Consider the following 21,240-nt stretch of genomic DNA (forward strand, 5'->3'; position numbering starts at 1 on the left):
TAAATGTCTATAAATGAACAGTGAGGATATTTCGGAATATGGAAAGCACACACGAAGAACATGTTTTGGTAATTCTGAAATGTGATGGAAACAAATATTTTAATACAATCAAAACAAATCAATACACCCTGTGATGACATTTCCACACATTATCGTTTGTGTGCTATATACTTTTATCAATAAAACAGTATGTTTGTGCAAATGTAATGGTCATTTCAATTAAAAATGTGTTGTCTGTAATTGCATTACGCTACCACACCTGCTCCAAATTATGCCCACTTAACTCTACTCTGCACCACTCCACACTATGCCACTCCACTTCATGCCCCTCCACACTGTGTCATTGCACTATACCGGTATATATATATATAGTCGCACCATTCCACGCCAATGCCCTCTATCCTGCAATACTCCACCATGCACCACTGTACTCATCCCTACGGCACTCTACGCCAATCCGCTCTACGCCACCCTAATCTACGCTGCAACACTGCACTCTATGGCACTCTACTCTAAGCCACTGCATTCTATGCCACTCCACTCTACTCTGAAGCAATCTACTCTATGCCATTCTATTCCACTCTCTGCCCTTCCACTATATACCACTGCAATCTACCCTGCGTCACTCCACTCAACGCCACTCTAATCTACACCACTGCACTCTATGCCAATGCACTTTACAGCATTTTACTCTAAGCCAATACACTCTACACCACTACACTTTATGCCAATCCACTCTGCACCACTGCCCCATAGTCCACTATACTCTACTCTGCAACACTCTACTCTGCGCTACTCTACACCATTGCACTCTATGCCACTTTACTCTGCACCACTCTCATGCCTGCCAAGTATCACGCAACAGGTTTGACGCTCACGCATTTCAGTGTGGTGTTCCACATCACCACACTGAAATGCATTGTCACGCATTAATGCCACTCGCAAGCTCGCGCTGCTGACCAGACTGTCTGCGGTGTGCAGAGCCCCAATAAAACCCCCGGTGCTGCAATCACATTGCCAGAGAGACTGGCGGTGAGCCGAGATGACCAGAGTGATTAATTTGTAACTTGTCACTCAGTGCAGTGCAGGTACTGCACTGCTCTGCTGTTTAATTAAAATGTATATCTTGTCATATTCCAGGATGCGGTTCTGGTCGTGCCGGCCGGCCATGCTGGCTCAACTGAGCTCTCACCACGGCAGCGTATGCAACATTGTACATTTCCCGCCCGAGACAGGAAATGAAGACATTAAATCGGCGGTGCGAGCGGGCAGAAGTTATTCGCGCAATAATCAGGCCACACTGTTGTTAAGCGTAAAAGGTCATTTTATTAAGACCAGGCTGCCCAAACATAAACACCAAAATACAACAATCAACAACAATAAATTCCCCCCCCAACATTAACTCCTGCTTCATTCACTCCAGACTCTCCTTCCATTGCACTCCACGCCACATTCCGCTCTTCATCCCTTTCCTCCAATCTCTCTTGGCAACCTGGCACTACTCTCATGCCACCAGTCACCCCCCCTCATTCACCCCCCCCCACGGGAGGTGGGTGCACCCGCTAGTGACTCCCCCACCCCTCCCAAATACTGCCAACCAGGGGACCCCCTTTAGGGCGGGCACCTGCCCCCCCCCACCAGGGTACTACTGTGCATATTTCGCCTCCAACCCTTCACGGATTCCTGTGACATCATATCACCTCATTCCCCAGCATCGGAATATGCACTCCGTCATCCCTAAAAAGCAATATTTCTTCAAGTCGTAGTCCGGGGTGGGCTATCACCTTAATGTCTCTGTCCTCACAAAAAACCCTCATCGCCCTGTTCAGTTTCCTCCGAGCTTTCTCGACTACCCCATGCTTGTTTGCCCCTTTCCAAACTCTCCTGGGAATAAATTCAGTCCATGCAATGCAAGTCCAAGATAATTTCTGCTTCATCACTTCCAGGTCCCTCTGCATCAGTTGCAAGAGCGCCAAACCCGACAGCTGAATCAAGTCATTTTCCCCCAAGTGAATAATCAACAGATCCGGGCATCCTTTCTGAGGGACCATCTACGCTAGCCATGGCAATAGCATCCCCCCTTTCCCCCACCAATGCACCTCAAGTTGTTGTCTTCTGAGTCCCAGGTTACGGCCGTACACCTGCTGCTCTGCGTATTTTGAGGCCAGTGCACAAACGAATCCCCCACAATCCATGTGACAGTCTTGACCCCCAGTCCACCCACGCAACCTACGAAAGAAAAATAGATTAATACACATCCTGTAATGCAGCCAATATCAACTCCCGCAACCCTGGCCCCAGACCCCCAAGACCCTACTTCCTGACATACCGCTCACAACACCGGGACTTCCACCTACCAAACCGCTGTATTCTGTCCCATGACCAGCCCAACCTTGCCGCTGCTGTCGCTGCCCCAATGCGAAAGGAATGAGTCCAAAAGCCTGCCGGATTGAAACCCAACCTACCACCGCCATTCGCAAAACCGCCAACAACAGTGCAGCCGTAACCCTAGCCCCAGACTCATGACAAAAAATCTCATCCCCTGTTGCCCCCATTAGCTGCACAAAATTCCTCCACTCATTCACCGGGCACACACCCCTCCATCCACTCTCACACAGCCAGACCCACTTACCCCTCCCCAACTGATCCGTTTTTGACTGGCCCAACCAAATCCCAAGAAGCCCCATCTCCAGCCTGACCTCCTCAAACCGCCTGCCACTCTTGGACCTTCTGCCCAACAACTCCGAGACCCTAAAGGCCCCAAAAAACATCCACACCATACACAGCCTAAACAGGCGAACCTCGAAACTATCATAACAACACAATGGCAACACTTCAACTTAACGGACCAACAGTTCAAAAGTCACTGCTTCCCTCAACACCCCTTCCCCCTGCTCTCCCTACCCCGACACCTGGGCATCCTACCACATTCTTTGTGGGGTCAAACCCAAAAAACAAACTACTATATGTTATGTTATATGTTGTATAGAGATTTGTATTGCACACTGCTACTCAAGAGTGTCCTGGCGCGGAGGGAGGTCAGTGACAAAAAAGACAGAAAGGCTACACAGATTGCTTGAATAGATTAGTTTTGAGGAGCTTTTTAAAAGTAGCTAGTTCCTTGGTATGTCGCAGAGCATCAGGCAGAGCATTCCACATGGTGGTAGCCTTAACCACAAAAGACTGTTCCCCAAGTCGTGCTTGTCGAAACCTGGGAATTGCCAACCGTCTTTGGAAGGCAGAGTGGAGAGGGCGGTTGGGAAGGTAAAAAGCAAACCTAGAGCTCTAATAGGAGGGGCATGGACCATGTAGAGCTTTATCTGTCAGGGTCAGAGTTTTAAAGCGCACTCGCTGAGCCACAGGAAGCCAGTGCAAGTTGTTGAGCTGCTTACGTACGCTCAGTCGCCTCGGGATGTTGAACAGGAGCCTGACAGCTGCATTCTGAATAACCTGCTGCTTCCCCAGGAGATACCCGGGGATGCCGATGTACAGGGCATTAGCGTAATCAAGACGCAATAGAATAAGTGCCCTGGCCACCGTCTCCCTGGCAGAGCGGGGGAGCAGGGGAAAGAACCTCCTTAGGGCTTTGAGCGTGCCAAAGCACGTCCCTGAGAGTCACTTAATCTGTTCACGGAAGCCCAGGTCAGCTCTGAACCAGATTCCCAGGTTCTTGGCGACACCACAATCCCCACTAGGGCAGGGGAACCCAGCGGGCCAGAGGGATTTTCTAAAAGCCGGAGGGAATTGGCCGTAGATGAGTATCTCGGATTTATCTTCATTGCATTTGAGGCTTGCCTGAGCCAACCAAGCAAATACAGAAGACAGGCATCGCTGAGCCACATCAGTTTGGAGATCGTCACCCTTCCAGGTGAAGAGGAGCTGGTTGTCATCGGCGTAAGCCAAAATTTTGGCACCCAGCTTCTCTGCCAGATAGATCAAGGGGGTGAGATATATGTTGAAAAGGAGGGGGCTCAACGTTGACCCCTGTGAAACCCCAGTGGCCACTAGACTGATGGACGAGGAGAAAGGGGGCATCCACACCTGTTGGGAGCGGTTGTCCAAGAAAGATTTGACCCAGGGCAAGGCCATATCTGTAATGCCGATATCAGACAGCCTTGAGATAAGCTGGAGGTGGGGTACCATGTCAAATGAGGCAGAGAGGACCAACAAAATCAGTGCCGCCCTGCCGCCCACGTCCAGGCACTCTCTAATAGTCTCCGTAATCTCCACCAACGCTGTCTCGGTACTAAAAGATGTCCTAAACCCGGATTGAGCCGGGTGCGGAGCACCGGAAGATTCGACAAAGTTCTCCAGCTGTTTAAAGGCCACCTTTTCGCACACCTTAGTCAAGGCCGGAAGAAGAGAGATGGGGCGGTAGTTGGACAAAAGGGAAGGATCTGCTGATGGCTTCTTGAGGAGAGGGAGGAGTTTGGTGTGTTTCCATTGCTGGGGCAATCTGCCCGATTGGAGTGAATCATTAATAAGCACCCCAACCGCAGGAGAGATTATCTCCGCCACCCCACTCAGAACCCTCGCGGGACAAGGGTCCGCCAGCGAGCCAGATTTTAATGATTTCAAAATGGCTAAAACATCCCTTCCTTCTGCCAAAGAGAAGTGCGAAAAGAGCTGGCTAGGAGAATTGATGCACCGGGCAATAGGCAATGCGGGCGAGAGTTGCACAGGGGTGTAGTTCTTAAACTAGCCTGAATTTTATGGATCTTAGCAATGAAGAAGGTGGATAACTCATCACACCATTGGAAGGAAATGGGCGGGGTGGAAAGTTCCGCCGCCGGTGACATAAAACTACGGACAATAGCAAAGATTTCTTTGCTGCTGTTATTGGCTTTTGCTATTCTGCCTGCAAAAAAGTTGCCCTTGGCTTCTTTGATGGCAGCGTAGTATTCTCTTTGGGCGGAGCGGAGTGCAACCTGAGCCCGGGGACAATACTCCAGGCGCCAATCCCTTTCTAATTTCTTACATACCATCTTCAGTGTTTTTAAGTGGACAGTGAAACATGGCTTCGAGGGAGAGCCACGCGATCGACATCTCGCGGAGGATTGCAGGAGAGAATTGATGATCTGGCTGATCCAGTCTGAAAAACTTTCCACTGCTCCATTGAGGTCAGAGGCTTTGTCGGGGAGCGTAAGAGACAGCGCTCTGGCCAGAGCTGGGATGTTGATCTTTTTAGGGGGCAGTCCAGGGGCCTTCCCTACGTCCGGGGTGGAGCTACCTATGTCCCACGAGAAACTAATCAGATAATGATCTGACCAGGTGACCGGCTGCGGATCCCGCATAGTAAGCTTAAAATTGGAGCATGCTATGTCTAACAGGTGACCACATTTATGAGTGGAGTCGGGGACCTGCTGTGTCAGGTGGGTCAAATTACAAAGGTCCAGCAAGTCCCTCGTCCCTGAAGCCATTAGGTTCTCCAAGTGTATAGCAGCAAGAATTTGGAGAACCTGAGCACTCGTGAGGCGATAACCTCCTCGAGAGATTTAATAAAAGTGCCCGGCGGACTTGGGGGGCGATAGACCAAAACCCCCCCAAAGTGAAGTGTGGGGATATGGACAGCGAAAACTCCAGGGCTTCGCCTTCAAAGATTCCACTGTGAACTCCATTGAGAGCGTCCACATTTCTCTAAAAATCACAGCAGTGCCACCCCCTCTGTCTGACTTGCGGTCCAGCCTGGAGAGCTTATAGCCACGTGGTATCGCTAGTTCAACCACCGGAGCACGGGAGACATTCATCCACATCTCCGTAATGAACAAAAGATGTAATTGTTCATCTGCAATCAGCTCATGCACATCTGCGGCATGTTTACCAGTGACCGTGCATTGATAAGAGCCGCACGGATGTTAGCGTTATGTGCAGAAAGAGGGGGAGCGTCGGGCTGAGATGTTTGGAAGTGAAATTGGCAGAGAGGGCAGGACCGCGTCATGCACTGAAGGACCTCCCAATGTCTGTCACTATTGCACGGGTTAGTATCCAGTTTTAGCAGAGACTCCCGGTTATAGTAGATTCTTTCAGACTTAGCCCCAAACTCGTTGCAACCCGCGTTCCTGGCGCTGTGCGCTGTCGGTGCGCGGACAGGCGCAGACGGGCAGACCTTTGGCTTACCTTCAGTGCGCCTGTTGTGTGCCTGCTGCACGCCTGCTGTGCACGACCACTGCGCGCTCGAAAGAGCATGTTCAATTTATGCCTGCAGCTCCCTTCCCCAGCTAGAACGCTGCCACTGGTTCTGCCGGGGTCCAGGACTACACGCAAGATTGCCGCCCGCCCTCCACTCAATCGGCACAACAGCTGCGGTGGAATGGGGCAGGGAAGGCACACAGCCCAGGTAAGTGAATCACCCCAGAAAGTAGAATATACTGTGTGGAGTAATCCAAATAGAAAATTAGGCAAGCGCAGCAGCACGAATCTTAAACACAAAAGAGAACGATAACCCTGCCAATTTTCCTGCAATGGTCGCTGTCGACATCTTTTTGTCAATACAGTGTAGTACAAACTGTAACACCCCTTGCTCAATTACGGAACAAACTCTGCATGCCTCATCCTGCCACCATCCCATAAATGAGCCAAACTCCTCCCACCCCAGCCTGTATGATCACCTCGTTGAGTACGCCACAGAGTTCTCCACCAGTATTGCACCCTCACTCCCCCAAGGCCCAGACGCTGACCGGCAGTCTGGTCTTGCACTGGTCCGCTCCAAACGCCAACCTCTGGAACCGCTGCCACTGTGAACGAGACAAAGCATCTGCAATGTCATTATTCGCTCCAGGGACATGCTTGGCTCGAAAAATCACATTCAACCTCAGACATCGCAGCATGAAATTCCTCAACAGACGCAGCACTCTGAGATCTCTTGCCCTCTGTCGGTTTACAAACTCAACCACCGTCATATTGTCCACATGAAACAATACTGATCTGTTTTGGAACTCCGCCTCCCACACCTCCAGTGCCACCAACAGGGGAAAAAATTCCAAAAACGCAATGCTCCTCTCTTGCTTTATCCACTGAACCGGCCACTCCTCCACACACCATCTGCCGTCCCAAAAGATACCAAAACCTGCCACCCCTGCTGCGTCCGAGTAAATCTGAATCTGCCAGAAAGTCCGCTCCTCAACAAAATCTAGAGACACCCCATTGAAGTCAGAGAGGAACGTCAGCCACGTCCGAAGGTCAGCCCACACCCCCATGGAGATCCGGACTCTGTGGTCTGGTGAGAGTGCCCCCAAAAGGCCATGCCAAGCCGCCTGCAGAATGTCCGCCCCGCGCGGACCACCCGGCATCCAAATTCAAAAACCCCAGCAGTTGCTGCACAGCTCGTAGCGCAATCCTCTTTTCTCCAATTGCCCACAACAGACATGCCCGGATTTCCTCCACCTTCGCCTGCGGGAGACGAGCCCTCCACTGAATGGAATCTAGCTCAATCCCTAAGAAAGTCAAGCAAGAGCTAGGCCCAGCTGTTTATTCCGGCGCCAAGGGCACTCCAAAATGCAGTGCCATCTCCTGAAACTGTGAAGGGCCCTGCCACAGTCCCTTGATTGAGCTGTACCGATGAACAGGAAGTCATCCAAATAGTGCGTCACGACCCAATGCCCGCTACTCTGAGTAAAAGCCCACTGCAAGAATGTGCGGAACATCTCGAAAAGCTCGCAGGAAATGGCACACCCCATGGGCAAGACCTTGTCCACGTAAATGGCCCCTGCAAACTGCATGCCCAACAGATCAAAATCCGCTGGATGAATCGACAAAAGGCATAAGGCTGATTTGATATCGCATTTAGCCAACTCCACCCCTGCCCCGCTCACCCACACTAGGCGTATGGCGTCATCCACCGACGCATTGAGCACCCGGGAGTCTACCTCCGCAATGAAGTCATTGACGGACTGGCCTTCCGGCCAGGAAAGGTGATGTATCATTCGAAATTCACCTTTTTCCTTTTTAGGCACTACTCACAACGGGGAAATGATGAGATGCTCAAGGGGCCACTCCGCAAATGGTCGCGCAACCCTACCTTCCAACAGCTCCTTCTGCAACTTGGCCGCCACCACCCTAGGCAATTCTTTAGCTGATTAAAGGTTGTCTGCCCATCTCCGCACCCTCGGTCCTTGGTAGCCTACCCTAAAGCCCTCCGTGAAACCCCACTGCAATTTCAAAGCCGCCTCCCTGTCCGGGTAACACGCGAGCCACTGGGCCATTGCCTCCACCTTAACCGGAGTAGGCGCCTTTCTGACCAGGCTGTCCCCTACCCTTCACATTTGTGGCGCACCATTGCTCCGAGGGTGTGGCCAATGTGAAACACTGGGTGACCGCATGCCGTTCCCCGCGTTTTGAGCATTCATGCTTAAACTTACCAGGGTATCATAAGCAATATCCCTTGTTGTAACTCCAGCAGGCACTGGTCGTGCTGGTGCCTGGCTTGGCTGTTGGGGCTGTGTGTCCTGCAAGTGTAACCACTCCTCCCGCCCCAGACTGGGCAGGCCGCGACGGGAAAGACCGATAGGGAACCGGTAGCCCACTAGCCGAGTGTGTGGATGCAGACGAGTGTGTCGATGCCATCCACTGCATCCACAGCTCTTGATCAATTTCACCCCAAGGTTTCTTAGGGTTCACACTAACCCGGGCCCTAAACTCTTCATCATAACTCAGCCAGGAAAAACCCCCAAACTGTAACTGAGCCTTTCTGATAATGTCCATGTACTTCCACAGAGAGATAGCCCTATCCAGGTGCTTCTCACAATAGATACTTGCGTATATGAGAAAGGCCGACGTCCAATTCTTCATATTTACAGGCACCCTGGGACGCCTAGTCAACTCCCACTCTTCCTCTTTAGAGCCCTCTTTCTCCTGCACTTCCCTCCTGTGCAGCAGCTTGAACACATCTACGTATTCATGCTTCCAAATCCTACTCTTAATCTTCTCGGATAAGTGTGACCCCAGGGGCATGGCCAAGCCCATATAGGGCAATTTCTTCTGATGCTTATCCTCACCTTTTCCGTCTTTGTCCTCCTTGTCCCCTGACCGGTCCTCCGTCCCCCACTGTTTGTCAGTTTGGACCCCTACCGTCACCACCTTCTTACCTGACGCAGCAGCATACGCCCCGGCCTTTGACCCACCGGCCCCCACATCCCCTGCCTCCTGCATAGACCCCTCCCCCACTCCCACCAGCCTTCACACCTTCTTCCTGCCCTCTTTCAGGCCCTCTTCCCAAGCAGCCCACCAATCGCCCTCACCTGCCAGAGTCATCTGCGCCACTCCGAGCCGACTGTCCGAGCTGCTGGTTCTCGCTGAAGACACCTTCACTTTGCCAGTCTTCTTCCTAGGGGCCTGCAAGACACCAAGTCCACTGTTGCTCTGCTCCTTCCCCCCTGTCCTGTCCACGCCATCCCCCACCTCACCTTTTTCCAGCTCCTCACTCTCCGCACCATATTCCAACTCCAACACATCCTCCGCAGGCTTCCACACCACCTCACGCACCGCTCTTTTCACACCTTTCTGCACCTGCACACCACTCCCCATCACCCGTTCCACACACGCCGTCATTGCCTGATCCCAAGCAGGAGGCAGAGCCGCAGTGGACTCCCCTGCTGCTTCAAGGCAGCGTCCAGGGGCCATCTTGCACCCTGCCAAACCTGCCACCCCTCTGCTGACCTCTGCCAGCTGAGAACCCCCCTACCCCCCGGGTCGCTCCAACCCAGGTGGGCTCTGGCATTGCCGGGCCTCGCTGCCATCCTGGCCGTCCCTAACTGCCCCTGCCTGACACCTCTACCCCCCACCGGGACACCTCGGGCCCTACCAGCTCTCTCCGCGTCCGCCTGCTCTGCCCCTGCCTCTGAAGTAGGCTTAGGAGGGCCCTCCATCTCTCGTCCCAAACAGCCCCAGCCCTAATAGCCTCGAGTTCTGCCCACCTTGCCTCTGACTCCTGAACAAGCCGCCTCTGCTCCCTGATCTTGGATTCCAGGTCCATGGCCTCCCATCTACTCAACAATGGTGGGCAGTAGCCCCTGGACCCTGCATGCTCTTCCAAGGGGTGGCCACCACCGGCACCCCCACACCCCCAGACCTGCTCTCTGCCAAGCCCACGCGGGGAGACTTTCTTCCTGCCCCCTGACTAGCCGGAGTACTAGCCCGAAACCCCACCTAGAGATTCAGGGGTCCCACCCCCTCCCCTAAGGCACCACCCTCCACACAAGAAGCCACCTCGCCATCGCTAGCCACATCCTGCTCTGCCCTCCTAGAACAACCCCACCCAGCCCACACCCTCCCGAAGGAACAGGCCCCCCCCGCCCACCAACTGCCCCCGACCTGGCGTTCACAACCAGCCAACCGGGCAAAACCACTAAGCTGCTACAATTACCGCTTGAAGGGGGAAAATTCTGCACCCGCTCCGAGCGCCCGCCTCACTCTGCTCCGATGCGGCCAGCTCCACATGTGGAGGCAGGCACTAGCGCCCACCTCCGCACGGCGCTCCTCTGCTCCCGGCGTCCCGCCCCCTTCCAGACGCACCACGGCCCGCCGGAGCCGGCTCCTCCAAACAGGCACGCACCGCTGCCGACACCCAAGCGGAGGCCGCCCGCGGGGCCCACTCCAGGCCTACCCACACTTCCCTCAACACACCCGGCCGCAGCAAATCCTCCTGCCCGGCCCTCCCACCACTCGCAAATCCTCCCGCACCTCCTCCGCCGAAACCCCCGACATACTGCCACACGCAGGGCCAAATAAGGTCACCTCGCACCTCCACTGACCAGTGGCTCCCGCTGGACATCGCAACACCGCCGCCTGCAACCACTTCGACGCGCAAAACCTTCGATTGCTCCTGAAATCCGCCGACAAAAACACTCAAAGCTACCCCTTTGCAAAAACTACTCCCACCCAGCAATGCCAGAATGCAGGAAGAGGAAGTCGCCTTCCCCTCCTGCATTCTTATACCCACTCCCCAAACCACACCCCTTTCCCCAGCCTGGCCCTTCCCCGTGTGAACGACCCCAGGGGAAGACTAGACTGCGTCTTATCTCCCCCTGGGGCCCTTCAGTGTAAATTTCATTTTAGCACATGACGCCCTCACTGCTCGCACCGCAGCCTGTGCCTCTCATGCCCTGCTGTGTCTCACCCGGGACAAGGCTGCTTGGAGGCTCCTCGTCATGGCTGTGGGTATCTCAGTCACTCTGGAGACCGAGGGCTGCCTGTCCTTGAACCCGCCTCAGCCAGTGCTGCTATCATGCTGCAAAGGAAATAAAACGAACGGTTTTCAGGGCACACACGCACAGAGCTGTGGTGAAATGCAGCTACACTGTAAGAGAGTCAACCCACCCTTCAAAGGTTGTGCTTAGAACAGGATGCCTACCACATGTGGAATAGCTGCACAGGAACCTGACCCCGGAAGACTCTGTCCATCAAGTTGGTGAGTCGAGCCTCAATTATCTTAGATGTAATGATATTAGTTTATTTATAGTGTGAACGCATGAGCCAAGCAGTGTTCACGTCTGGTTTGTATCAACAACCTTGTGGCCTGTTCTATTGTCTCGTGATTGCTGAAGTACTTCCAAGCCTGTCCACGTACGCACTTCAGCAATCATGAAACAATAGAACAAGCCACTGGCTTGTTGATGCAAACCAGCGGGAGGCGTGAAGTGCTTAGCTCATGTGATCGGCGCAGCAGGCACAGTCTCGTGCTGACAGCAGAGCACTAGATGCTGACACTGCTGGGGGTACATTCAGTCAGCGCTGCTGGGGGTGCATTTAACCAGGACACTCCGAGCTTTTCCTCGAAAGTTGAGGCTTCAATGTGAAGAATATTCTAGTGCTCTTACGAACACCAGGCAGCTGCAGGTTGAAACCAAGACTGATTAATTGTGATAATGTATTAACAGGCAACTAAGATCAGGCGCACTGGGGCCTCTCACATCCAGTTTGGGTCACTCCGGTCTCACAGTTCCCTTCCATTCCTGTTTTTTTTTCAGCAGTTTTAAGATGATCTTATAGTTTCTCATTGCTCAAATAGTTGTAATTTATGAAGTATATATATGTTTGCCTAGTCTTCATAGCTTTGATTTTGCTTGCTAGAAAGTATCACTCATAATCATTAAATGTCAATCATAATTACATTGAAATTATGAAAATGTCACACGAACCAGCCACATCTCGGACATCTGAGAGACCTTCACTGGCTCCCCGTCAACAAAAGAATCACCTTCCGCCTCCTCACCCACGCACACAAAGCCCTACACGACCAAGGCCCGAGCTACCTCAACAGCCGAGTCAACTTCTACGCTCCCAAACGCCACCTCCGATCAGCCAACCACGCCCTCGCCGCCGTCCCCCGCATCCGAAGAGCGACTACAGGAGGAAGGTCCTTCTCCTACCTGGCCGCCAAGACCTGGAACTCCCTCCCGACCGACCTGCGCCTGACCCAAGACCACCTCTCCTTCAGGAAGAAGCTGAAGACCTGGCTGTTCGAGCAGTAGCGGCACCCCCCCCCCCCCCCCCCCCCCCAGCGCCTTGAGACCCTACGGGTATGTAGCGCGCTTTATAAGTGTCCCTGATTGATTGATTGGATTAAGTAATCTGAAACCTTGGGAGCCATGCACTCTATGCCACTGCAGTATACACCAATGGACTTTAAGCCACTCTACTCCACACCATTGCACTCTACGATATTCTGTTCTGCAAAACTGCACTTGCTGCCACTGTCCTCTGCACCACTCTACTCTGCACTACTCTACTATGTGCCGCTCTGCGCTATTGCACTCTTTGCCAACACACTCTATTGTGTATCACTCTACTCTACGCGCTACTCTACTGCACTCTGCACTAATGCACTCTACGCCACTATACTGTATGCCACTGCACTCTACACAATCTGCTATATGCCTCTCTACTCTTCTCTATGCGAGTGCACTTTACTCCACTCTACAATGCACCACTGTACTCTGCACCACTTTACTCTACACTAATGCACTCTATGCCAATGCACCCTACGACAATGCCCTCTATGACACTGCACTTTATGCCACTCTATTCTGTAAGACTGCACTCTCCACCACTCTACTCTATGCCACTGCACTCTATGCCATTGCACTCTACTCCACTCAACTATGCACCACTCCGCTCTACACCATTTTCCTGCACTTTGCGCCAATTTACGCCACTACACTTTACACCACTGCACGCTGCATCAATCCACTCTACACCACTGTAATCTATTCTGCCCCCACTGTACTCGATGCAGAAGCACTTTACATCACTATACTCTATGGCACTGCACTCTATGTCACTCTGCCCAAAGCCGCAGCACTCTACTCTGCACCCCTCCAGTCTATGGCACTTCACTTTAGGCCACTCTATTCTGTAAGACTGCACTCTCCACCACAATACTCTATGCCACTGCACTCTATGCCATTGCACTCTACTCCACTCAGCTCTACACCTTTTTCCTGCACTTTGCGCCAATGCAATCTACGCCGCTACACTTGACACCACTGCACTCTGCATCATTCCACTCTACACCACTGTAATCTATTCTGCCCCACTGAACTCCATGCAGAAGCACTTTACATCACTATACTCTATGGCACTGCACTCTGTGTCACTCTGCCCAAAGCCGCAGCACTCTACTCTGCACCCCTCCAGTCTATTGCACTTCTCTTTACTCTGAAACAATCTACTCTACATTACTGCACTCTGGACTCTGTACCACTTTACTCAAAGCCAATGCACTCTAGACCAGTTTTATCTGCACCACTGTACTTTACACCACTTTACACCACTCAACTCTATAACACTCCACTCCACTCTCCGTCATTCCACTCTCCTACACTACTACACTCTATGTCACTCCACTCTAAAACACTCTACTCCACTCTATGTCACTTTACTCTACAACACTGTTCTCAATGCAACACCCTCTATGCCACTCTCTATACGCCACTCCACTCTGATCTATGCCACTCCACAACACTCTATACCACTGCCTCTACAACACTGTACTCCACTCTGACACTGTGCTCCACTGTATGCCACTCAACTATACTCCACTTTAGGCCCTTCAATTCTATGACACTCTACTCCCTCCATGACACTCCAAAACACTCTACATCACTCCACTCTATGCCAATCCATGACACGCCTCTTCACTTCCCTCCATGCTACTCAACTCTACTCTACGCTACTCCATGACTCTCTATGCCACTCCATAACACTCCGCTCTACTGCACTTAACCACGCTCCACTCTCCTTTACCCCACTAACTTTAAGCCATGCTGATCAGCAGGAGCTCTGGTGTACAACATGGCAAAAACATATTGGCAAAGCCAATAGCTCTTAGATTGGCGAGACCTATTTGCTTTGCCAGTGCTTGTTTAGCCAAGCAGCAAGCATAGGGTTAAAGTATATATGCTAGAAGGACACCAGTGGGACCCATTAGTGAATAATTTGCTGTTAGCATGTTGCATTCAGAGTCTTGATTTGACAGAGTTTTGAGGTCACTAAAGTTTTCTGCAGTAGACTGAGAATTATTTGTAGATTGATGTTTGCATGTTTATAACATTCATTCAAATATTTATAACATTTAAACTTTGTTTTATGATGGTTTATCATGTCAAATGCCACAATGTATTTAAAAATTGTTTATATTAGGTACGCTTTTGTTGTAATGTTTCCTCCCACTTATGCCAATATATAAACAAGGAATTGATGATGTATATATAATAACAACACCCATGCTGCAATCCCAAAGCCCCATTCAGACCCTTATTGTTTATCCTATTGTGATAGCTTATTGCCTACTGGACAATAATAAACAATAATTTGTCTGCCATGAACTTTATTACTTGTATGTAATGTTCATGGTGTTGTGATAATGTACCTACAAAGGGGAAATGTACGCAACGCACATTCAGACAGTATTATCCTGCACAGACATGCAAGCAAATGTATGTCAAATGCCACTGCCTAAGAAAGAAGGCAACTTAAGGAACACAAGCATGTAAAATGGTAATGTTTCTAACGGGGCCTATCATAACCACGTGACAAGGTGTTGGGTGCAATTTTAGATTCCGACTGAATTTCCTAATTCATGCCCTTATATAGGTACAATTTGTGTTGCCCTTATATAAGCATAGAAATCCAGTCCTTATTTAGGCATAGCCCATGCAGCCCAAATACAGGCTTGGCTACTTCCATCCGTTCATCTACGTCACACCGATTTCTTGGAAAACCAGATTCTTAAGCCGTTAGGGACTTCCCCTTGCTTGAATATTGATTTCTCCAAGAACTCAGTTATTATACATGAACATCTATTCCTTAGGGGTTCATTCATGATGTTCATATGCCGACTTTACTTCAAAGCTGGCATTCTTAAACACCTTCAAGTTATAAATATACCTTCACTTGCTATGGCAAAGCATGGTCTGGTTCGGTGCAGTTCGACTACCTACTTGCACGACGCAGCTCGCTACAGCAAGTGCCGAAGGAAGCCAACTCTCCAGCTGTCGCACTGATTAGAAGCTGTCCTCCACTGCTGAGAAATCCAGCTCCAGTGTTTCTGACTCCTCTTGCGGGTTGTTGGGAAATCGAGTCCGTGAAGGAGATACCAACCTCTCTCATTCTAAGGTATGGAGCTGATTAGAAGCTAGAGAAACCTTTGGCAATTCTTGGCAAAACTAAACCCACGCTAAAACCATACTTACTTCTTCCCTCGTACTAGACCTAGGTTAGGTACATTGGGGTAGGCTTATTTTAGAAGCACCAGTTGAGTATTTTAGCCTGTGTTATTTATGTATGTATTTTTATATGTCATAGCACCAGACAATGCTGATATAGTATTATTTTATATTACTGTTTACGCTGTAGGCATTATACTTTGCATTCTGACTAACAATTGTAGTAGTTCACCTCTCTTGCATGAGAAAGAAGACTGTTCAATAAACCCCTGTTATTGAAACGCCGGTTTCTCTGTTTTCTCTGCAACTCTGTAGAAACTAAGCATGCACGATTGACTGAGTAAAATAGTTATCTATTGTTTCCACGACTCTGAAGATACGTTTTACTCTTGGGAAACAAAGTTGTCATGTTTATGCGATTGTCAGAAACTAATCCCTTCTTGTTTATTCGAGAAAGTTTCTAGTGACCTCTGAGCTAGCTGGCCCTCACAATTAAGTTTAGTATACACGATAGAGACATACTGACCTCAGTCCTATGTGAAATCTATAGTGTATATTATTCAAATGCTAGAGCCTATTGGGAATAAAGGAACTACACTACATAGCACCCAACGGTTTGGTAAGGCACAAATTTAACGCTAGATACTGGAGTAACTCAGTCGTGCTTTTCTTAGAGACCCCTTTTTCCGTAATACTCCAATAGACGTCTGGAGTGAATAAAAGGATAATATCCGCCATAGCTGAGTAGGACAAAAATCCTATGTATTAGCTTTTTGGTTTGTGCAACGTTGAAGGATACAGTGTTCCAAAATATTGTGCACCTTATCTTTGTTTCCTTGAAACTTGCTCTGCAAACTTTCAGTCAACAAAATTTCCCTAAACAGGGATAACAATCCCGGGACAAATGGAGCTACAGGAGATGACCCCGTACAAGCTCTAGACTATACAGGTTTCCAAGAAACTGAAGAGGATGCTATAGCCATTCCTCTAAATTTAAGGAAAGCCATCACTATAAAACGTATAAAACATGGCCTAACATCAAGAGGTGGTGGGATAGTTTTTGTGATAGAGGCACATGAATATTACCAGACAGAGGTATTCTATTCATGGATAGTCTTCCCTGAAGCAAATCCAGTAACACATGTGCTTCACTTCTACAAAGAAGATGATCCCACAGAAGAATACATTCCTTTCAAGGATATTGAAATTCCACTCACATACCAGGAGCATGAGCTCTGGTTTAAAGGCGCCCTAAATAATTTAAATCACAATACCAGGCTCGGTCCACTAGGTAGACCAGGAACAACATGGCCGGTCTTAGCCAGCTATACACCACATCCTGACATTAATAACATGTCAGATGTAAACTTACTAGCTAAACTCAAAGAGTTGATAAAATATATAGACAATTGGTTCAATATGTCATGCGGGCTCTTACAGTCCAACCTGCAATTATGATTCCACAGCATACCCCTCATCAGGGGAACACACTAAAGATAACACCACAGACTCTACACTCAGTCATTGGTAAATTATCTGCAAAGCGGGAACAAATTCCATTCTGGATAGCTCAAAAAATTACTCAAATCGAAGCAGTATTTCCCAATACTAGCTCTCATGAAAAACACAGAATTTTAACAATCTGTTTACCAATGGGGATAGCACCATATCTGGAGGACTACAACACTTGAGGTACAGTCGTTGCTGCAATCTACACTAAAACACATGGTGTTCTGTCTATGGCGGTAATACCTGAAGTCCTGAAACAGATTCAAAATTAATACGGGGCAGAGCCTGCTTTAAATTTGGGCATGAAATTACTAAAAGATTTCAAACAGGTCTCAGCAATAATATTAGCTAATATTAAAGGTGAAGCAGCATCTGTGGCGATCAGCCAAAAATTAAGGGAATTCGATGTAACTGAGCAACCACAAGAACTAGCCAGAATAATTGAAAAAATACAATGAAAAATTAGGCAGGGACAGTCTGAGTGGGAAACCAGTGAAACCTCAACTGTCTGTAAGTCCTGAAAAGGTCCTTACTAAAAACACTCCTACTCCTTCTAGAAAGAAGTGGGAAAATAGCAAACAAACTTCTAAAGTGAAGCGTTCTCATTCCAGAGGAGGGTCTCCTCAAAAGGAGCCCTCTGAAAGGAGGTATAACCTCAGGAATAGGGATAATTTGAGAAAACCTGATAGATATCAAGACACTGATACAGGTTCCTCTCGTACCTTTCAGACTTTGTCACAGAAATCCGAAAGAAGAGGGTGGTCAGAAAACAAGGAATAGTGCGTGAAGTCCAAAGACGATCAACATGTTCAGAAAAACAAGAAACCTTAATTTACCAAAAAAGAAGGTAGCAGGTCTAAAAATCAGAAATGTTGAGGAGCTTGAGGACACAACTCAAGAATGGAGAATGGTCTCAGACAATGTTGGACAGCGCAGCAGAAGTCACCATAGCTCGCCAGAACCTGAAGGATCTTCTGGAGACAGTGGACTTGAATGAATTCATTCAAGTTGAAACTGCAGACACAAGGGTTGGTTCTCCAAATAAATTATATGAAATAACACTCCGGATGGAGGGAGACATACCAAGAAAAGTGAGAGCACTCTTTTGGGAGCGACTTTCTAAGGGTTATGACATTCTTCTAGCTGAACAAGACTGGCCACCAGAATTTGTCGGGTAGTGCCCACATGGCGAAGACATCATTATGCCAGCCTTCTCCAGCCACATTCCAATTCTTTTAAAATATACTTATGCCAGGAAATGGGCAGTTACCCAATCTCCCGCATTATACAAAAATCATGTAGGATGGGATGAGGACTCACCTCACCACTAAATCCAGTTAAAAAATCAACCAACTGCACGAAGGCAGTACCCAGTTAAGCAAGAAGCTAAAAAACAGGTCAGGGAGATCTTAAATCAACTTGAATACCAGGGGGTGATTGGAACATGCACCTCATCAATGAACAATTCTTAGTTTCCTGTCTCCAAACCAGACAATACATATAGTCTATTATTGGATTACAGACATCTAAATTCTTGTTGCAAAACATTTGAAGTGCAAAATGCACACAGTACGGCATTAATGAATAACATTGTGCATAAAAAATATAAAACAACCTTAGATATTTCTAACGGTTTCTTTTGTCAAAACATTGCACCAGAAAGTAGGTGTTTGACCACTTTCTCAATGATGGGGACACAGCGTCACTTCTGTCGTTTCCCTCAAGGATTCAAGAATAGTCCTGGGATATTTTCAGCAAGGGTAACAGAGTTACTACAAACGTATGATGACGAAGCTTTGTCATATGTCGATGACATCTATCTGACAGACGATGACTTGGATAGGCACTTGAACAGGGTGAACACCGTTATACTGGGCTTCGCCTCTGAAGGGTACAAGTTCAATTTAAAAAAATCAAGAATTATCCACCACAACGTCCTTTTTCTAGGATATGATTTATCAAGTGAAGGTAAAAGGCTGGCAGCCAACTTTTTAGAAAAATGTGCGCTGCTACAACCTCCAAAAACTCTGAAAAACTGATTCTAGGTTTCCTGAACTTCAGAATAACATACATTCTAATTTATGCAGAAAGGGTTAAACCTCTCTACGAATTAATAAAATGTGATTTTGAAACAGTTAATTGGACACAAAAACACACAGAGATTTTCCATTTATTGTAAACAGATATGTTAGCAACTAAACATTTGCAAACACGCGTAAATTTACACAACTTAGTGATCCAAATCATTCCAGGACAATGCAGATTCACGTACTTAACTTTTAACGAAGGTGAAAAAGTACCAATTGCATACAAATCACATTTGTACACACAAGCAGAAATGAAATTCACTTCTACAGAAAAAATTCTGACAGCTGTTCAAACTGCGGTAGCAAAAGAGAGAGCCATCGCATAGGGTAAGCACATTTTGCTTGTTACACCTGTACCTGCCTTAGAGGCAGTGACAAAAGCGAGCACACCTAATGCTAAGGCTTTACATCCAAGATGGCAATGGGTTGATTCTCTTGCTGCAAACAGACGTTGAATACGTTTTTGATCCTTATTTGAAAACACAAGTATTTTTACAATACGAACAAGAATGTTCTCTGCCTACTGACATTCTTCCTCTAGAACAGTATGAATGTATAATTTATACTGAAGGATCAGCTCAACCCGCTATGGGGGTAAACAAGCCCATAGTACGGCGTGCGCGATCGTTAAAGGTCATTGGCGCGATGGCAAATTCCGACCAATGGTCACAAAAACAAAATCTCTAGGAGATTGTACAGCTCAGTGAGCTGAACTACAAGGATTCAAGATGGTGCTTGAGAATATGGACCACGAATCCCCCCCACTCATAGTGTGAAATTCATATTATTCTGTTCAATCTTACAATGAATACTTGCAAAACTGGATTCAAAACTGTTACAAAGATGCAGAAGGTGGCACAATCAAGCAAAAGATGCTTTGGGAACAAGTAGTTCAGTTATGACAAGGACTACAAAACACTCATGTGATACATATGCTGAGTCATCAACGTGATGGCGTTCACGTTGAAGGGAATTCATTGGCTGATGAAGCTGCGAATGCAGCTGTGCAAACGGCTTCCGTAGCTGCAATCACTCGTTCAAAAAATAAAATAGACAGCAAAATAATGCTAGCTGTCAATGCTTCTAGCAAAGACAGTGGTAAATCGTTACCTAAAGGGTTTCTACTCAAATACTCATACATAACTGATGCAAAAAATGTTCAGTTTGCTCGAATCCCTGGAGTTGGGGATAGAGTAATTCCAAACATGGACAATAGATTAGGACTAATTTTAGCAGCACATGAAGGGCTCGCCTCTGCTCATGCAGGTGTTTCCGCCACAGTATCATTATTAAAACAGAGATTCTGGTGGCCGCGCATGAGGAAACAAACCTGAAACTATGTTTTGTAATGTGAAATATGCCAAAAGATGTAAGTCTCTACTGTGAAACGTCCTGCGCAGACGCCCCTGTTAATTTCAGATAAACCATTAGTTTGCGTTTACCTGGACCACTAAGGTCCCTTACAGAGGGATGGGAAGACTGTTCAATAACCCCTTTTATTGAAACGCCCGTCCCTCTATTTTCTCTGCAACTCTGTAGAAACGAAGCATGCACCATTGACTGAGTAAAATAGTTATCTATTGTTTCCACGACTCTGAAGATACGTTTTATTCTTGGGAAACAAAGTTGTCATGTTAATGCGATTGCCAGAAACAAATCCATTCGTGTGTATTCAAGAAAGTTTCTAGTGACCTCTGCGCTAGCTGGCACTCCCAATTAAGTTTAGTATACTCAATAGAGACATACTGACCTCAGTCCTATGTCAACTCTATAGTGTAAATTATTCCAATGTGCAGAGCCTATTGGGACTATAGGGACCGCACTACAAAGGGTTTATTTTAAAACTAAACTTAGGGGCATTATGCAGCAACTTTGCAATGGTGCTCAAACATCTAATAATTTTAAATATTAGTTACATATAGACCAGGACTTTCGTGACCCACCAAAAATCAGCTCGCGACCCACCAGTGGGTCCCACCCAT

This window comes from Lissotriton vulgaris, chromosome 5 (assembly GCF_964263255.1).
Source record: "Lissotriton vulgaris chromosome 5, aLisVul1.2, whole genome shotgun sequence".
NCBI classification, from domain to species: domain Eukaryota; kingdom Metazoa; phylum Chordata; class Amphibia; order Caudata; family Salamandridae; genus Lissotriton; species Lissotriton vulgaris.